At 39.9% G+C, this 17,120-nt stretch overlaps 1 protein-coding gene across 1 annotated transcript in view; it reads left to right on the forward strand.

Annotated features, from left to right (window-relative positions):
- Positions 1 to 1,765: 1,765 nt before the first annotated feature.
- The window catches only part of USP6NL (USP6 N-terminal like), a 117,463-nt gene continuing 102,108 nt past the window's right edge, over positions 1,766 to 17,120 (forward strand). The window contains exons 1-2 of the mRNA XM_057403769.1: positions 1,766 to 1,826; positions 4,229 to 4,318. The gene's annotated coding sequence lies outside the window, so the exon portion shown is untranslated. The remainder of the gene's footprint in view (positions 1,827 to 4,228; positions 4,319 to 17,120) is intronic.

Here is a 17,120-nt window from a genome sequence, read left to right on the forward strand (position 1 = left end):
TATGTGGTGAAAAGTGCCAGGTCTGGCACACAAGGGTCGGCAAGTCCTGCGTGTTTCCCTTCCCCCAGGATGTGCTGCCAACAGGCTTCAGTCTCCATCTCCCTCACTTAGTCCTTGCTGGGACCATCCACAAAAGAGCCAGTTACGAGATGTTTCGGGTTCTTTTCGTGGTGTGGATGCTTGCCTGTAGGAAACCATCAGAACCGTTGGACTGCGGCTGAATGAGAGTCAGCTGGTGACTTAAATCGCTGTCGCCAAACTCCTGTACCAGTCGTTTGCCCGCATACACTTGAGAATAACTTTCGTTATGCCGTTCTGTGGAGCAGGCAGCTGCACAGAAAGCTGTCTGTGAATGTAGTTACTTTTTAGCTTTCAGTTACAGTGAAATGACACTAAATGCACATCTGCCTCGTTCAAAGCAAGTGCATTTTGTGGAGGATCAGTTTTATTAGAATAATTTTATTAAGTGGTTGTTCTCTCTGCTTGTTTAGCTTGGTGTCTACCCTGCAATCCGGAGCTGCTGTGTGACAGTCGAAACTCCAACTCTGCTAGGCGTGTGTCTATGAAATACAGGGGCCAATCAGCAGTGCCTGAAACTCAAAGCAATTTGCTTCAACGCTTTGTAGTGTAAATATTCCTACTATGAACAAAGGAGGGTGTGTCATTGTGCTTGTTTCGTTTGTGCTTCCTCATTTGTCGCCAGTCAATGGTTTTGTGTAGGTTCTTAGACAGTAGCAGACCTGTTTTGGTGTGAGTCTTGTATTTGAGCTGTCTTGGGCATTCTCCTGAGCTGGAACACTCGAAAGCTTGGTGTTGTATTGGGAATTTTTATGATTTTCTTCTCAATAGCCATGCTCCTAAGTAACTTAGTTTTGCTCCTTTTTAGCTTCTGTTTTCACTGCTTATGACTTTGAAGTTAATTTAACTTGGATGCAGTGTAAAATAAGTATTCAGTAGAACTGCCTTTTAAGCAGCTGTTCTTTTGCCCTCTGATTATATAGCATGGAAACCAATAATTTCAGACTTAATGTTTTGCCAGCCAGCTATCTATAAAACTTTGAAGCATGTGCTTCTGAAATCTCTGTATGTGTTTCCTTTGAGGGACCATAACATTTTGGTTCAAAGAAGAAAGTAAAGGGCAGTAAAATACTGATTTGTGTCAGTCAGGCTCTTTTCATGCTATTTTGTCTTTGTGTGTATGTTTAAACACAGTGCAGTTGCGTGGTGTTCCTGTGATTTCTGGTTCTTGGGAATTGGGGATATAAATTCTTAGCATGTCAACTTCTTAGCATCTAAGTTAAGCAGATACTACAATAACGTACACACAGACTAGACCCAGGTCTTTAATCGACAGCTTAAAGGAATATCTTTTCTCTAGTTATAGTTCATACAGTTCTAATATGCTGTAATTTACATGCAGTCTGGGTCCTATTAAGTATTCTGAAACAGAGTACTTAGTAAAAAAAAATAAAAATCTGTAAGTGTGGAAACAGATAACTAAATGTATTATTAGTGTGCTTGAATTTGAAGTCCTAAAAGGGTTCTCTCATTTGAAGTATTCCTTTCAAATCTAAGATAAAACCCTGGTAGTTTCACAGCTCCTTAAGGTGAATACCACCAAGGGCTGGTAGGTGTGTGTTAGCAGAGGAAAGACTGGCTGGAATACAAGGATTGGCTCTTTAGGAACTGAGAGGGATCAAAGGTATGTGTGTGGGTTTTTTATAGCCTTGTTAATTGCAATGGAAAGCATTACAGGACGTCAGGTATTATTCTGAATAAGAAGACGGTTTTTCCAAGATGGTATCTTTCAGCAAGACACTCAACAAGTAATGCTCTTTCTTTCTTTCTCTGTTGTGTAATAGTTGGAGAGAACCCTATAAGCATTGAAAGAAATCAGGTCGTTGGCTGGGAGAGCTGAGGCATGACTATTTAGTTTTTTACACGCATCTTAAGGAAAAGCATCAATGTTGTAATGCGCTAGTACACACCTGATATTTGCCACTGTTGATTTTTGTGACTTTCTGGTACTTCTTGCTAATGCTATACTTGAAATTACAGCCTAGAAATGAAACTTCCTTTTTTTTTCAGGGACTTAAGCACTTTCCAGTAGTTCAGGTAAAATGATAAAGTTGTGAACTTAAGGGAAATCTTATAAAGCAGTGTTATTTCAAAGAACAAAATGTGAATTTAACCAGAAGTCTGTATTGGCTACTAAGCAGATATTGGCAATAGCTAAGTAAAATACTTAGATGTAGAAGGCAAGGTAGGAGTGACATCTCAGAGATGGTAGTCCAGTTCTGTGGTATACTGCAACAGTTGCTTTCATGGTTCTCACACGCTTTTAGGTAGTATTTAGCTGCTATATTTTCCCCTACATGTTTCCTTAGTGTGTGACTAGATTTTTGTAAACCATACGGTGCATAATTATCTGTTATTAGCCTTAAGTGGTTTTGAGAACTGATGTTTCGTTTTTTCCTAATGAACAGCCTTTTCCTGTGTATACACACAATAAAATGTCTTGTAAAGTGATGTCTCTGAGGCACAGTGGTGTTAGTTCATATTTACAAAACTAAGGTGAGACTGTACCTTTGGAAAAACAAGTTGGATGAGAGACTCTGTAGAAGATTAAAGAACAATTTGGACCCAAAGGGTAGTATGGAGCTCTGGTCAAAAGTGCTTTGAACCTGGGTTGAAGGCCACCTGTTTGACTCATTTGATGTTCTCAAGATAATAGCTGTAATTAGTCCAGTAAATAATTAAATGTCATGGTAGTCCTCTGTGTGAATTCTTACACCAGTAATAAAAAGGAAGGTGGCGAAACTGCACTTCTAGTGGTGTTTTAACCAGATACTTTGATTAGGCTGTGTGTGCTTCATGTAACAGCCGTTCATAGAGAATTGTCAGGACCAGCAGTTCAAACTATTCCTCTTCAGTGACTGCACCATCTCATGGCTTTGTGTTCATTGGGGCTTAATTTATAACATTTGCATATGTATTTCTTCAGCATGATACCATTTTCTTCCCCTACTAAGCCTCTTCCCTGCCTTTTGAATGCAAAAAGAGTTGCTTGTAATTGTCAGTCTGCAGTGTTTTCAAAGGCTTCCTGTTGTAGTTGGATTCTTTTTCTTTTACAAAACTGGTTTTAGCATTTGATACAGGAGCCTTCCTGTGATGTGAATCCGGTCCTGTAATAGTTCCTCTACTTCTTTGGCACGTGCTGTTAATCTGGAAATGTTGTGTAAAGTCAAGCGTCAGAAAAAAGTTAGATCCCTACTTTTGTCTTTTTGTGTTTTAAACCTTAAGAGATCAGGAGAGTTGAGGCTTGAAATCCGAGTCAGCACAAGATACTCTTTGGGTGGATTAGTATATGTGGTCAGGTTCAGCAAGTTCTGGTTGATTTTGGAGAGAGGAAAGAAATCTCGTCCTATTCTGTAATTTACAGGAACTCTCTGCTTGTGCAGGTATTAGAGGAGAGCTCTTTAGCTTAATAGATGTGTTTAGTTTTCTCTTTTCATCTCAGCTGTGAGGTTAAGTTACTTTCGGTTCGCTGTTCTGTCAGACTTGTATAAACTTGCTTTTAGCAGCAGGAGGGAGATTATATAATAAATTTTCCAGAATGTCCTTGCTGTGCTGTCGTTATTGGAGATTAAATCCTCTACATCTTGCTTTGGGGAGAGCCAGGCACATTGTTAGTGAATCCCTATCTGCCCTACTTTGATACCTTTTCTCATTTTGGTTATGAATTGGCTGAGCTGATGTGTTACGGTTGCTACAGACAGTAACTTCTTTCAGGTTTTCCTGCAGAGGAAGTGTTGGATGCTAATGCCAACCCATGCTGCTTTAGTAAACTGATTTGTAATTCTTGTGTGTTCATTAAAGAATATATTACACCTTCCTGCTTGCTACTTTGGTATTTTCAGTTACTATCTCCATGTTATAGTCTTGTACTTTTAACTTCTGAGGGGAGAAGTTATACTTTATGAAATAGTATGTGCACACAAGTTTCTAATACGAATGTTAGAAGAAAGTACACATTTGGAGTTGATAAACTACAAAATATATTCATAAGCAGTAAAGTTCCCCAGTCATAACAAATACATCTTTGTGTTCCTTTTTTTAACAAGGAGGAATGAAAGGATAGTAGGAAAGGCAGTTTATATGTAAACATTTATTCTACTTATTTGAAGTTCAAAAATGATTTGTCTCTTTATTTTCCTACCATCATTAGGACATGTATACATCTGAGAAACCGCCTCCAACAACATACTTTGCTTCAAGACCTCTCCTGGATTATACGCAAAGAAGTTTCCAGTCATGAGTAAGTAAATTTATTTATTTAAGAGAAAAGAAAGCCCTAATTTGCAGTTGAGAAGCAGTGTACTTCTGTAGTGGGTTTTATAAGGTGGTTCCTCCTCAGAAATGTTCATATGAAGTTTTGTCTCCGCAGTCATTTAAAAATAACCAACTAAAACAGATTTGGCAGATGCTGTTCCTAATCTGCAGGTTTTTGATCTGTGTATGCTCTGTAAGACTCCTGTGTTGGTAGTCTGGTAGAGTTTTCAAGAAGGTGAGTTCTGCTACAAGCCGATACTTGTTTTTTTCAGTATAAAGAAAACATGGAAAATGTCTTGGGTTTGTAAAGAGCTACAAAATATGTGACCATCCAGTAAAGTAAAATAGCTGGTAAAAATCCAACATAAAATGAATGGACTTCATTTTATGGGGAAAAATAAATATATTACTTAAATTTCAGTATACATGTCTGCTTCCAAAGGAATTTTGGCATGAGTAGGAAAGATCTGAGCCATAGAAAATTGACTGAAGATCTGTTTTGGCGGAAAAAAACAGATGAAAGACACCAGAAGTTTTTTTTTTTTTTTTTAGGCCGCATCTGATGGGTAAGCTAATCTCTTTTTAGCAAACTGTTTTGAGTATTTGAAGGTCTTTCATAAATTTTGTGAATGTGACAGTTCTTCATGTAATTCTTGGCAGCAACATAACCCAGACTTACACCATGTAGAAATAAGGATATAACTTCATATGCACAGGAACTGTATTTATAATGTAACTCGGTCTCAACGCAACTGTACTGAATCTCTGAAGAACGAGCATCCAGTTCATAGGATAATTATATTCTGTGGTAGTAAAATAAGGCCATTTGATTTTCTGGGAGGAAGTGAGTAAAGAAAATTGTTGGTTAAATTTCGTGTCGAACTAAATGAAAAATGACTGTTCATGACATCTGGAAGGAAAAACAAGAATGATGAAGGAAATGGTTGCTAAATGCAGCAAAGGGAAATCTACACCAAAAAAAGGTCTGCAAGTACTGCTGAACTTTGGGGTTTGTGCTTTGAGTAGATAGAACTATTTTAGTATTTATATAGAACGATACCTGTTTTCTCTTTCATGTTACTGTTCACACTTGTTTCCTCTCTGACGTTTAAAGTATTTGCTCTACTGCATCGATGACAATGTTCCAGGCAGTTATTCAAGTAGCTGAATATTCAGTTTGTGAAATGCTGCTATATTAATCATCACTTGTTTTATAAAGCATCTCATGTGCTGTCACTGCCTTATGTATAGTCTTAAACATAACTGAAGATTGCAAGTCTTCTTGAGTCATAGTTGCTGTGTTAAATGTAACTTGTGAGTGTGTTGTGACAGTTTAAGTACAACAAACACTGTTGGGGCTGAGCAAAACACCATTGGTTTTGGGCAGATTTTGACAGGATTTCAGACTGGAGAGTTTGCCTTTATATTAGGAAGAATGAAGATCCTTATTCAAATGAAAGATAACATTTTGGCAGTATTTTTTGTGGTGGTTAATAAAGATACTATTCAAAATGCAGTCTTTTTGCAGGACACTGTATTCTTGTGGTAGGTTAGCTGCTTAAGTCCATGCTTAAGTGATGAGCTTCATGGGCATAACAAAAAATTCCTGTTCAGCTGGTGCTGGATTTTTTAGTTTATGGTTTACTTCAGAGAAACTTGAACTATAAGCACAGTCTACAGGGTTCTCTCTACTAAATACCTCAATCTATAAGGTATTTATCATCTTATAAAGATGTATTTATGTGCATACTTCTGGAGATGTAAGCTATTCACAAAATCTGTGGGCACCTAGAATAGCTAGATGTGGTAAAAGTGATGGGAGTCTCTAGTATTCCAGACATGTGCATCACCTAGTGTAATTCAAACCAAAAATCTGTATAAAATGTGGGAACTTCAGACTTGGGAATGTCAATAACTTCATGGTGTTAAGAGAATTCAGAATGATATGTGCAGGCTACATTATAGAATCCTACTTGTTAATTTCTTGTGATAGACTTGATGGAATTTCTGTTTCCATTGCTGCTTGTGAAGGGCTGTTCTGGAATTTCAGATTAAATCCCTCTTCTAATATCTATCCTAAATCTACTCCCAGGCAGTTCATATCTGTTGGGTTTTTTTGTTGCCAAACTTTATTCTTTAGCTTAAAAAGTCATTTTTACCTTATATCATGTTTGTCATTGCAGCAGTTTGTTCCATGTAGTGTATTACTTCACTGAAATAGCTTGTAGAAGTAAATCTGTAATATCTTGGTGCTTCAGAAGGACACAAGCTTATTTTTAAGCAAATGATTAGTTAAATGTTTTTGGAAGGTGAACAGGGAGCTGCTGTTGTTGTATAACTTGTAATAGTTACCAGGTGTGTGGGTAAGTGCTTTGGATCCTGTTGTGCTGGATCTTCCCCAGAGTGTGGGAAGAGTATCCACAGAGTTGAGAAGTCCACCATTCATGGCAGTATTGGGCAATACAGAGGATCTGAAAAGGTGTTAAAACTGAGGCAGTCTCTATTAATAAGGCTTTTATTTTGTGGAATGCTTTTATAAATGTTTGCTTTCATAAATAAGGATAAGAGAAATCTGTATTTGAAATTATATTTTAACACTGTGTGCTCCATAGGACAGTGATGGCATGTGCTTCAAGGGTGGGTAAGAGTATACAGTGGAGCTAAGTTAGATTGACTTTTGTTTTGTATTTAAAGGTAACTTGTGAGAGAAATCCTGGCTGTGTGTAACCTGCCAACAGTGTCACACCACAGAAGCAGTTGGTTTCATAGAATCATAGAATAGTTAAGGTTGGAAAGGACCTTAAGATCGTGTAGTTCTAACCCCCCAGCCATGGGCAGGGACACCTCACACTAAACCATGCCACCCAAGGCTTTGTCCAACCTGGCCTTGAGCACTGCCAGGGATGGGAGTATTCACAGCCTCCCTGGGCAACCCATTCCAGTGCCTCACCACCCTAAAAGGAAAGAATTTCTTCCTTATATCCAATCTAAACTCCCCCTGTTTAAGTTTTATCCCGTTATCCCTTGTCCTGTCACTACAGTCCCTAATGAAGAGTCCCTCCGCAGCATCTCTATAGCAGCCTTCCAGTATGTGAAGGGGGCCTATGAGGTCTCCATGCAGCCTTCTCTTCTCCAGGCTGAACAACCCCAACTTTCTCAGCCTGTCTTCATCCGGGAGGTGCTCCAGTCCCCTGATCATCCTCGTGGCCTCCTCTGGACTTGTTCCAACAGTTCCATGTCCTTTTTATGTTGAGGACACCAGAACTGCACACAATGCTCCAGGTGAGGTCTCACAAGAGCAGAGCAGAGGGGCAGGATCACCTCCTTCGACCTGCTGGTCACGCTCCTTTTGATGCAGCCCAGGATACGGTTGCTTTCTGGGCTGCGAGCGCACACTGAAGCCGGCTCATGTTCATTTTCTCATCAACCAACACCCCCAAGTCCTTCTCCGCAGGGCTGCTCTGAATCTTCTCTGCCCAGCCTGTAGCTGTGCCTGGGATTGCTCCAACCCAGGTGTAGGACCTTGCACTTGGCATGGTTAAACTTCATGAGGTTGGCATCAGCCCACCTCACAAGCGTGTCGAGGTCCCTCTGGATGGCATTCCTTCCCTCCAGGGTATCAACCGAACCACACAGCTCGGTGTCATCGGCAAACTTGCTGAGGGCGCACTCAATCCCACTGTCCATGTCAGCGACAAAGATGGTGAAGAAGACCGGTCCCAGCACCGATCCCTGAGGGACACCACTCGTTACTGGTCTCCAGCCGGACATTGAGCCATTGACCACAACTCTTTGCGTGCGGCCATCCAGCCAGTTCTTTATCCACCGAGTGGTCCATCCATCAAATTGATGTCTCTCCAATGTAGAGACAAGGATGTTGTGTGGGACAGTGTCAAACGCTTTACACAAGTCCAGGTAGATGACATCAACTGCTCTACCCCTGTCCATCAGTTCTGTACCCCATCATAGAAGGCCACCAAATTGGTCAGGCGGGATTTCCCCTTAGTGAAGCCATGCTGGCTGTCACCAAGCACCTTGTTGATTTTCATGTGCCTTAGCATGCCTTCCAGGAGAATCTGCTCCAAGATTTTGCCAGGCACAGAGGTGAGACTGACTGGTCTGTAATTCCCTGGGTCATCCACTTTCCCCTTCTTGAAAATGGGGGTTATATTTCCCTTTTTGCAGTCATCGGGAACTTCACCTGACTGCCATAATTTTTCAAATATGATGGCCAGTGGCTTAGCAACTTCATTTGCCAGCTCCTTAAGGACCCGCAGATGGATTTCTTCAGGTCCCATGGACTTGTGCACGTTCAGGTTTTTCATTTTTTTCATTTACACTTTCTTTTCATTTTTTCATTACACTTTTTCATTTTTTTTCATTTACACTTTCTCTCGTTATTGACAGCTGCCAGAAAATGTGTAGTGTCATGATAAATTCTTATATACCGTGCTCCTTGTGTTTGGGAGTTTTCCTGTGCTTTCTCCTTTGAAGAAAGGCCAGTGCAGTGAAGTTACTTGAGTTGCTGCAGTGAACTTTGCAAACAATTAAACTTCAATGTTAGTGTATATTGCAACAAGCTGCTGACACCTTCATACTCCTTTCCCTCTTAAATGTATAGGATGCAGTGCCAACTTTTTTTTTTTCTTTTATTCTGCTGTCATAAATTGTACAGAAGAATTCTTTCTTGGCTTTGTCTTTCTGCTTTTAGTTTTGTTCCTCTCACCCTGGCAACTTAACAGTGCAGGCAGTTGGCAAGTTAACCTGCTATTCTTCAAGGTTTGTTGTATCTCTTTAGGTTTGCCTTGTGATTGACTGAGGGTAGGAGCATGTTTAGTGTGTTTGCAGAGATGCTGTGCAATGTAATCTTGCATTTTGAAAATGGTCAGTGTGGTCTGGTGATGAGGTGGGAAACTTTTGCTTCAGTTCAAATCAAGACCACAGTGGTGTGATTAAAGGTTGCTTCTGTTTGATAGCTGATTATATATCATGACCTCTCATTACAGCTGGCATTCTAGTTTGTGTTCACAGAGGAGCCTTTGGGCTTTGTGACTTCTAAAAAACCTAGAAATGTTTGCCTTTCTTTTTGAGTTCTTGTAGCATGTGTAAAGAAATACTTTTGGCTGTCAGTTTCTCTGTTCATGAGCAATAAACTTGGGAATTAAACCAAATGTTAAGGTCAGCTTTAACAGGTAAACATCCAATGCTTTAGTAAGCATGAGTTATCATTCGTATGCTTGCAGCTGGGGAAAGTGTGTTGTAGGCTTCTGTAATGGTTCCTATGATAAGAAAAGTCTGTCTGGTTGAGACTGGCTCAGTTCTCCCCCCTCTTTCAATCTGCCCTCCCTGTATGCCAGAATGAATTTGAGCTGAGGATCAAGGTAAACTGTTCATTGCTAAAATACCTCTTGAACGAAGTAGTACAATGAGTAGCTAAAGGATACGGGATTATGTTGTTACATGCTAGTTTTTGTTTTACTTTTGAACCCTGAACCCTGAAAACCCATTTATAAAATACAAGCTTGAAGACAAGGAACATGAAGTATTTTCTTCAGTAGTTCTTCTGACTTCATAGCACAATTACCTCCTAATCTATAAATACTGTGACTTGAGAAAGTGGAAAAAGGTTTTGTCTTCTAGGTCAGCTTTACTGAGATTTGAAATAGTCATTCTTTATGAGAAACCGAAGATCTGAATGATAAAGAATTGTAGAGCATAGGGGATAAAGGGCCATAATGCAGAGTTGGAAAAGGTTAGTTTGAAGACTTTGGATACATTTAAATTACTTTAAGAGTTAAATAATAGTAACTCCCCCTGCAATTCAACTATCTGAAAAAGAATAAAACTCACAAGATGTTTAAAATAGTAAGCTCCTGTAACAGCCCCATAAAAACAACCCCATAAAAATAATGTTTGCTCTTTTTTTCCCTCGAAACTATCTATGGAGTTTGTCACTGTATTTAACTGTAGTGACACATGAGTGCTTGGGTCAGAAGTAGCAGTGAAGTAACTGTTTTTTTTGTAGTGAGAGGATGGAGCATGAAAAATACATGTGTACTAAGTTGTTTGGCTCCTGAACCTAGTGGTTAGGAGGAGCTCTTAACTATTCTTGAACTTGCTTTGCTGTTACGCTTCTGTGTTGTCTTAACTTTTCACTTCTGTTTTCTTCAAACACTGCTCCTTACTGCTGTATGCGCTGGCTGTCCCCGCAGTGTAGTGCAGCTGGTCGAGGAACGCTAACAGCAAGCTTTCTGGAAATAGTATTCTGAGTTAAAATGTGGATTCAGAGGTCAGAGTTAATTGGTTACAGAAACTTGTGTGGACTTGCAGCAAAGCTTTGAGCAGAATTGAGTTTCATTAGTACAGTCTGGCCTGTAGGAGCTAAAGCTGAACTGAGGGTCTTTATTCATGATCCCCTTACCATGGTGCTGTTGCCATTAGAGAGGGTGGTGTCCTTTCCCTCTCTGAATTCCTGCATTCTTGTTGCAGGAGCATTCGGGAGTTTGGTTTGAATTGGGTGGGCTCCTAGAGCTGTTTGTTAGGTGGCTGCATGAATGGTTGTACTGCTGTAAAGCAGGGAGAGAACATGGGTTGGAGTAAGTGGTTGGTGGGTGAGACTGTGGTAATGCTGTTTTTCCCTTGAAGCTTGTATGGAACTGTAGGTCAAGTTGTTTAGGAATGTGGTAATCTCAGGCTTCCTCTATACTAAATGCAGAGAGGCATCTCCAGAGGGCTAATCAGATCTCATATGACCCAGTTTCTCACCAGTGCTGAAGTGCAACTGCTCCTCTAAATAGAGTGCATCAGTAGCAAGAAAGTATAAACCCAAATACTTCACATGCACAGAACTGATGCATCACATTGAGGAAATGTTGGCATGTTAGTAGAAACTTGTTTTCTTAATACTTGTATTCCGTAATGTTTGATTTCTTCTTACTTACCAATTGTCAGAATGATGCAACTTTTCAGACCTTGTGAATTTTTCTTCTTTGCTGATAACTATTTAAATATATCAGAACACAACTGAAAGCTTTCTGAAATTTTTCTGTAGTTAGGCAGACTTTTTAGATTTATTTATTTATAATAAATAGGAGGCTGTGTGGAGACCTCAGAGCAGCCTTCCAGTATCTGAAGGGGGCTACAAAGATGCATGTGACATTTGTATTAAATATTTTTATATTTTTATTTATTTTATATTTTTATTTATTTATTTATTTATTTTATTTTATTTTATTTTTATTTCTGAGTTTGCCTCTCCCTGTTTTGGTTGGTGGCCAGTAAGGACTGATGAAGTATTATGACTAACTGGCATACACAGAAGTACATGTTTTTGGCATGATAATATTCTCCTGTTACAGGGGTTTTTATTTAAATCTTAGTCTTTGAGCCTATCTCTCTACTTCTTTATATAGAATGTTGCACAATAATGCCTTTATTATGGGTCTTTGTTACTCCTGCAGCAGAGAGTAGCAGAAGAACACTGTAACCTTGTTCTCTGGAGTGAGTATCGAGTATCCACCACTATGTAAGCAATTCATATTTCTGGGATCCTATTCATCCTGTGATAAGTTGAGGGTGGTGTTCAAGTACATTCCGAAGGGGGAAGGATGCAGGAACTCACAGCTGAAACAGAGATGAAAAGTGAGAGCTGTAAATGTAGCTGTTTTGGCAGACGCCCACTCTTCGCATGCAAACACAGAGCAGTGTTCTAGCAACTGCATGGAGGCTGCAGTAGGAAGCTCCCGACTGGTGTTATAATTTCCTATTGAATTGGAGAATTCACAAAACAGCAGCTGAGTCAGATGAGGGATTAGAAATGGGCTGAAGAAGAAGGTTTCCAACAGCAGTGTTAAGTGAGGTATTTAGAGAACTTCCCTTGCCTGTGTGAGTCATATTGTTCTCCCTTTCTTTACAAGTGATTGACTAATATGTGCTACTGTGTTGGAAAAGTGAAGCTATTGGTGCTCATTAGTGTAACTTTGCCACAGATGATAAAAAAAGTGAGCTGCAGCCTCATTTTATGTTATGTTCCATTACTTGCATACATATTCCAGCAATAAAATGCCTGACATACAAGATGTGTGGTTATTTTGAGCTGAACAGACCATGTTTTAAGAAAAACAACTCTTGACATTTTTTACCCAATTTTTGATAGGAAACAACTTTGATTTGTAGCGTGGATGAAAAACATTTGGTTTGTTGCCATCAGTGGGGTTATGCCAGCAGTCCCAGAAGGGTTACTGGCTCCATGTTTGTTTAAAGTTAAGATCTTTTCTGTGCTTAAACTATCAAATCTGTTGTTGTTTCTCTGTTTAAAGGATAGTTGCAGATATTTGTGTAAACAAAGGAGCTGCACTTAGGTGATACCTTATCTATCAGCTGATCATAAGGTTTGTTTAATCTCTTATTGCATAAAAGCCCCCTATAATGATGAGATTTTAATGCTTAAAATAGTGTGGAAGAATGACAAGATGGCACTGGAATTTTTTCAAGGCTATTGGTAAACCTGTACCTATCCTGGTTAAATTCCACAAGGAAGCAGAAACCTGTGTAGGACTTCCAAGCTGCTTTGGTAGCTGGTATGTTGCAGTCTCCTCTTCTGTTTTTCTTTGTTTCTCCATTTTATTTCATGTAACATAAATATTCTCTGGAATGCAAGGCATCCCAACATGCTGTAGAATATCCAGTGCATTTGGCCAGTGCAGTCATTAATCTAATAGATCATTAATATAAAAGGGCACTTTGTTTTAATAAAGCACATTGGTTTGCCATAGGAGAGGATTCTTGAATGCGGTCTTTCTGTGTTACCCTTGAAAAGCTCTTTGAAACCCTGCCTAATTCCCTGGTAGGTTGCTGAAAGGCTCCCTCAGAACTCTTTTGAGCAGCAGTCCAACTTCCCAGAACTTCTAGACATCAGGAAACAAGTCTCTCACCAGAATGTGTGCTCTTGCATTCAATATAAAGCTTTTTCCATTCCTCTCTTTTTCCTTTGGTAGTAGAATGTTGTACAGTTACAGGAGAAGTTTTACTTTGGGATGCTAGTATTTGAGTTGTATGAATGCTATGACATACTCCTCCTTCCCTGCCATCTCCCAAACTCACTTCTTGAGTGACTTGTCAGCTGCAGCTCTCTGCCCCCCCCCCCCAAGTTACAGCAAGTTAATGTAACAGTGTTTGAAGGACATCAGGGTTGGTCTTGGAAAACAGGAGAGGCAAATTTAGGTTTATAGTTTGCCTTCAGAAGATTAACTACAAACTGGAAAGAGTCAGTTTTGCTGGTTATTTCCTCCCTGCTTCCTCCATATGCTTTTCTATGCCAGAAGCAATTACAAAAAGTGTCCATAGTTTTTACTGTCACACTATGGTAGGAAAATAGTTCTTTTCAGAGCAAAGGCTACAGAGTCACTTTTAGTGGCATTTCAAGGTTTGTTTATTCCCCATGCGATAAAACAAGCTCAAAGAAATAATATTTATGTGAAACTCAATGTAAAGCTCTTGGGTGGTGTTGGTATTTCTTAATGCGTCAGTCATTGAGTGGAACATCTACCACAGAATCATAAAATGGTTTAGGTTGGAAGGGACCTTAAAGCTCATCCAGCTCCAACCCCTGCCACGGGCAGGGACACCTTCCACTACAGCAGGTTGCTCCAAGGCCCTGTGTCCAACCTGGCCTTGAACACTGCCAGGGATGGGGCAGCCACAGCTTCTCTGGGCACCCTGTGCCAGCACCTCAGCACTCTCATAGTAAAGAATTTCTTCCTTATATCTAATATACCCTGTGTTTTGGAGATCTCACTCTTAATTTCTCTTTTTGTTTAATGCTGTGTATTCAGTGGTCTGGCAAGGTTAGGTTACCTGTGTGCTGTCCAGCTAACGTGAAAAGTTCAAGGTCAAGGATAAATCTACTGCCAAATGGAGGAAGATGGTACTTCTTTTTTTTCTTTCCTTAGCACTGGTGTAGTACCACTGGTAGTTAAAATAGTGTATTACAGTGCCTGACTAACATTGAGTAGAGTGTTGCAGTTCAGTCCCTTTTTGTCTGGACCATGAGCAATTGCTGGCTAAAACGTGGCAGCTACAGAGAGAGTGAGGAGAACAGTAAGCATGCAACAGTCTTCTGTCTGCCAAAACTGAAACTTAGTCACTAAGCCATGTACAATTCCTCTATCTTTGCTCGTGTAATAGATAGGCGACATGTTCTTCATTTTGATAGTTCAATTGTCATAAAGCGAAGCTGAATCAAGTGTGGTTTATGCTGCTGGTTCTGGGCTCTGTCTTAGCAGAGTTTATTTGCCAGCAGCGTTGCCGAGATGCCCAGGTCTTGTAGAAATAACTAGAGGGGTAAAAGTGAATGTGAATTGACCGAGAAAGGTAACAGTAAGAGTATTGTTCAGTGTTGGGGTTTTGCAGTGTGTAGTTTCACTGTGTGCAAAAACATATGGAACTTAGCTGTATGTTTTTCTGTCTTCCCCTTTCCCCGTTTTTAGCATTTGTTTTCCTTTTCTTGAGTTCAGAAGTTTTTGCCTGGGATAGGTGAAATTAATTTAATTGACCATTTATTGGAATTCTCCATCATCCTGAATTTAATGAGCAGCTTTTTTGTATGCTTAAAGGAGAAAGAAAACTAACTTTGAAAAAAAGTGAACAAATGCCTCTCGTGCTTTTTAATCAGCCTTCACTTAGATAGCTTTCTCGTACAATAATTTATTACTTTTCCAGCCTCTAGATCAAGCTACTCTCTGCTACCGAGTAGGTGTCTTATAAGAGAAACTCATATATCTTTATCAGTTTGCTTTAAAACCTGCAGCCATACTTTCATGCTTTGAAAATGGTAAAAAAAAAGTGCTAAAAATGAAGGTAAAATATTCCTAAGTCAGTGCAAATTCTGTTGGATGAAGCAATTACTGACATATTTATTATTTTAATGAATGTTTTGCAAAATGCAGAGCCAAAAGCAGTTGTCTTTGAAGAATGAGTGACTTAAATAATAAATGGAGTCGTATCACTTGTGGAGGCCTTTTCACAGGAAAGGGTACTGAAATTCATGTTAGCAATAGGATAAGGGGGAATGGCTTTAAACTGATAGAGGGGAGACTGAGATGAGCTCTTAGGCAGAAGCTCTTCCCTGTGAAGGTGCTGAGGCGCTGGCACAGGGTGCTCAGAGAAGCTGTGGCTGCCCCATCCCTGGCCGTGTTCAAGGGCAGGTTGGACACAGGGGCTCGGAGCAAGCTGCTCTAGTGGAAGGTGTCCCTGCCTGTGGCAGGGGTTGGAACTGGATGAGCTTTAAGCTCCCTTCCAACCCAAAACAGTCTGGGATTCTATGATCAGTCTTTTGGAGAGCACTAGGCTGTCTTTATCATTTTCATAGTTTCCATTAGTGTATTGCTGCCGAAGATTAATCTGTAGAAAATAATGAACATCAGAATTTTGAGGCTCAGAGATTTATGGTGAGGGTTAGTTATTGATCTGAAAATCTGGAGTTCTCCTGTTCCATCTATAGGAGCTTATTTAAATCTTAAAACTGTAGCTTTCAGTTCATAGATCAGAAAATTAATTAAAAATACTAGTAAGAGAGGATAACCTACTTTATAGCTGCTTTATTAATAATTTGTATCATGTTGTCTATGTTAGAACTCAGTGCCTGTGTATTTCAGGATACTGGTTTGAAGACCAGTTGTGACAGAAGTCAGTCAGAGGAGTCTCATAAACCAAAATGTTGCTGTTGATACTTAAGGCTATGCCAGGACTTTGCTGCCAGGTGGATTTTACCTGAAATTATTTTCTCTAAGAAATACACACTTTTTGCTCTGAACTCACTGCTCAATTTTTTTTTTACAACATGTTCTTCCTTCTGTTTGATAGTTAAACAATTTTTTCCCTCTGATGTGCCTTACTTGTATATTCTTCATCCTTCAATCTGTTGTTGAAAACTTTTCTTGTGCTTATGAAATAGTAGTTGTTCTGGTAAGAAAATCCTCATTTGCGAAGATGGGAGGGAAGCTGTGCCATGTGTCACTTTTGAAATCACAGCTTTTAAAGGAAACCTTTGGACTGGTCAGTAGAGCAACTGCCCTCATTTCTGGTGGTACTTGTCTTTTTATAGCCCTTGTTATGCCCTGCTCACTTTGTAACATACCAAAGCACCATCTGTAATTCACAGGTGTAGAAAGAAGCAAATGGAGCACTGCTCTTGGAAATCCCTGCGTCTTGTCTGTAATATCAGGCTTTGCCCTTTTGCACAACTGAAGAGACCAGGAGGAGTGTTTTGTGTGTGTATTTATCTGCTTTATAGATGGTAGCAGCAAGACTTGAAGCTTGATCCCACTTCCATCCAAACAGGTAGGAACAGGACTGGATCTCGGGCTGGTACCTTACTGGCCAGTGTGCTCTGGGCTGTCAGTTTCTTTGGTGTGCCAGGCCTGAAAGTGTGGTCTCTTAACTGTGGTTAGAGTTGAGCAGGTAGGGAAAAGGCCATAAATAATTCTGGCTCTGGGGAGTGTGAAGTAGGATTCTGAAGACGAATCTGCACAGGTTTCTGCAGAGATGTGGTGGAATCACCCGTGTGTACCTGGACAGTTCAGGTTGATGGGAGATGGAAAAAGAAGAATCACAGTAACTTTGCATCTCAAATGGAATGTGTGCAGGCCTGTTGTTCATATGAATGAATGCCCACAAGCCACTTCAGTGTGGGTTTTCTTATTTTATTAGTAGCTTGTCCATCTTCCTTTCTATAAGTGAGGGCGCAAGAAGCAGGAACTCTTCTTTTGGGTAGCTGCAGTGCTGCCTGG

Source organism: Pezoporus wallicus, unplaced genomic scaffold (assembly GCF_028554395.1).
Source record: "Pezoporus wallicus isolate ANWC-B61680 ecotype Strahan unplaced genomic scaffold, APGP_CSIRO_Pwel_v1 contig_6978, whole genome shotgun sequence".
NCBI lineage: Eukaryota > Metazoa > Chordata > Aves > Psittaciformes > Psittacidae > Pezoporus > Pezoporus wallicus.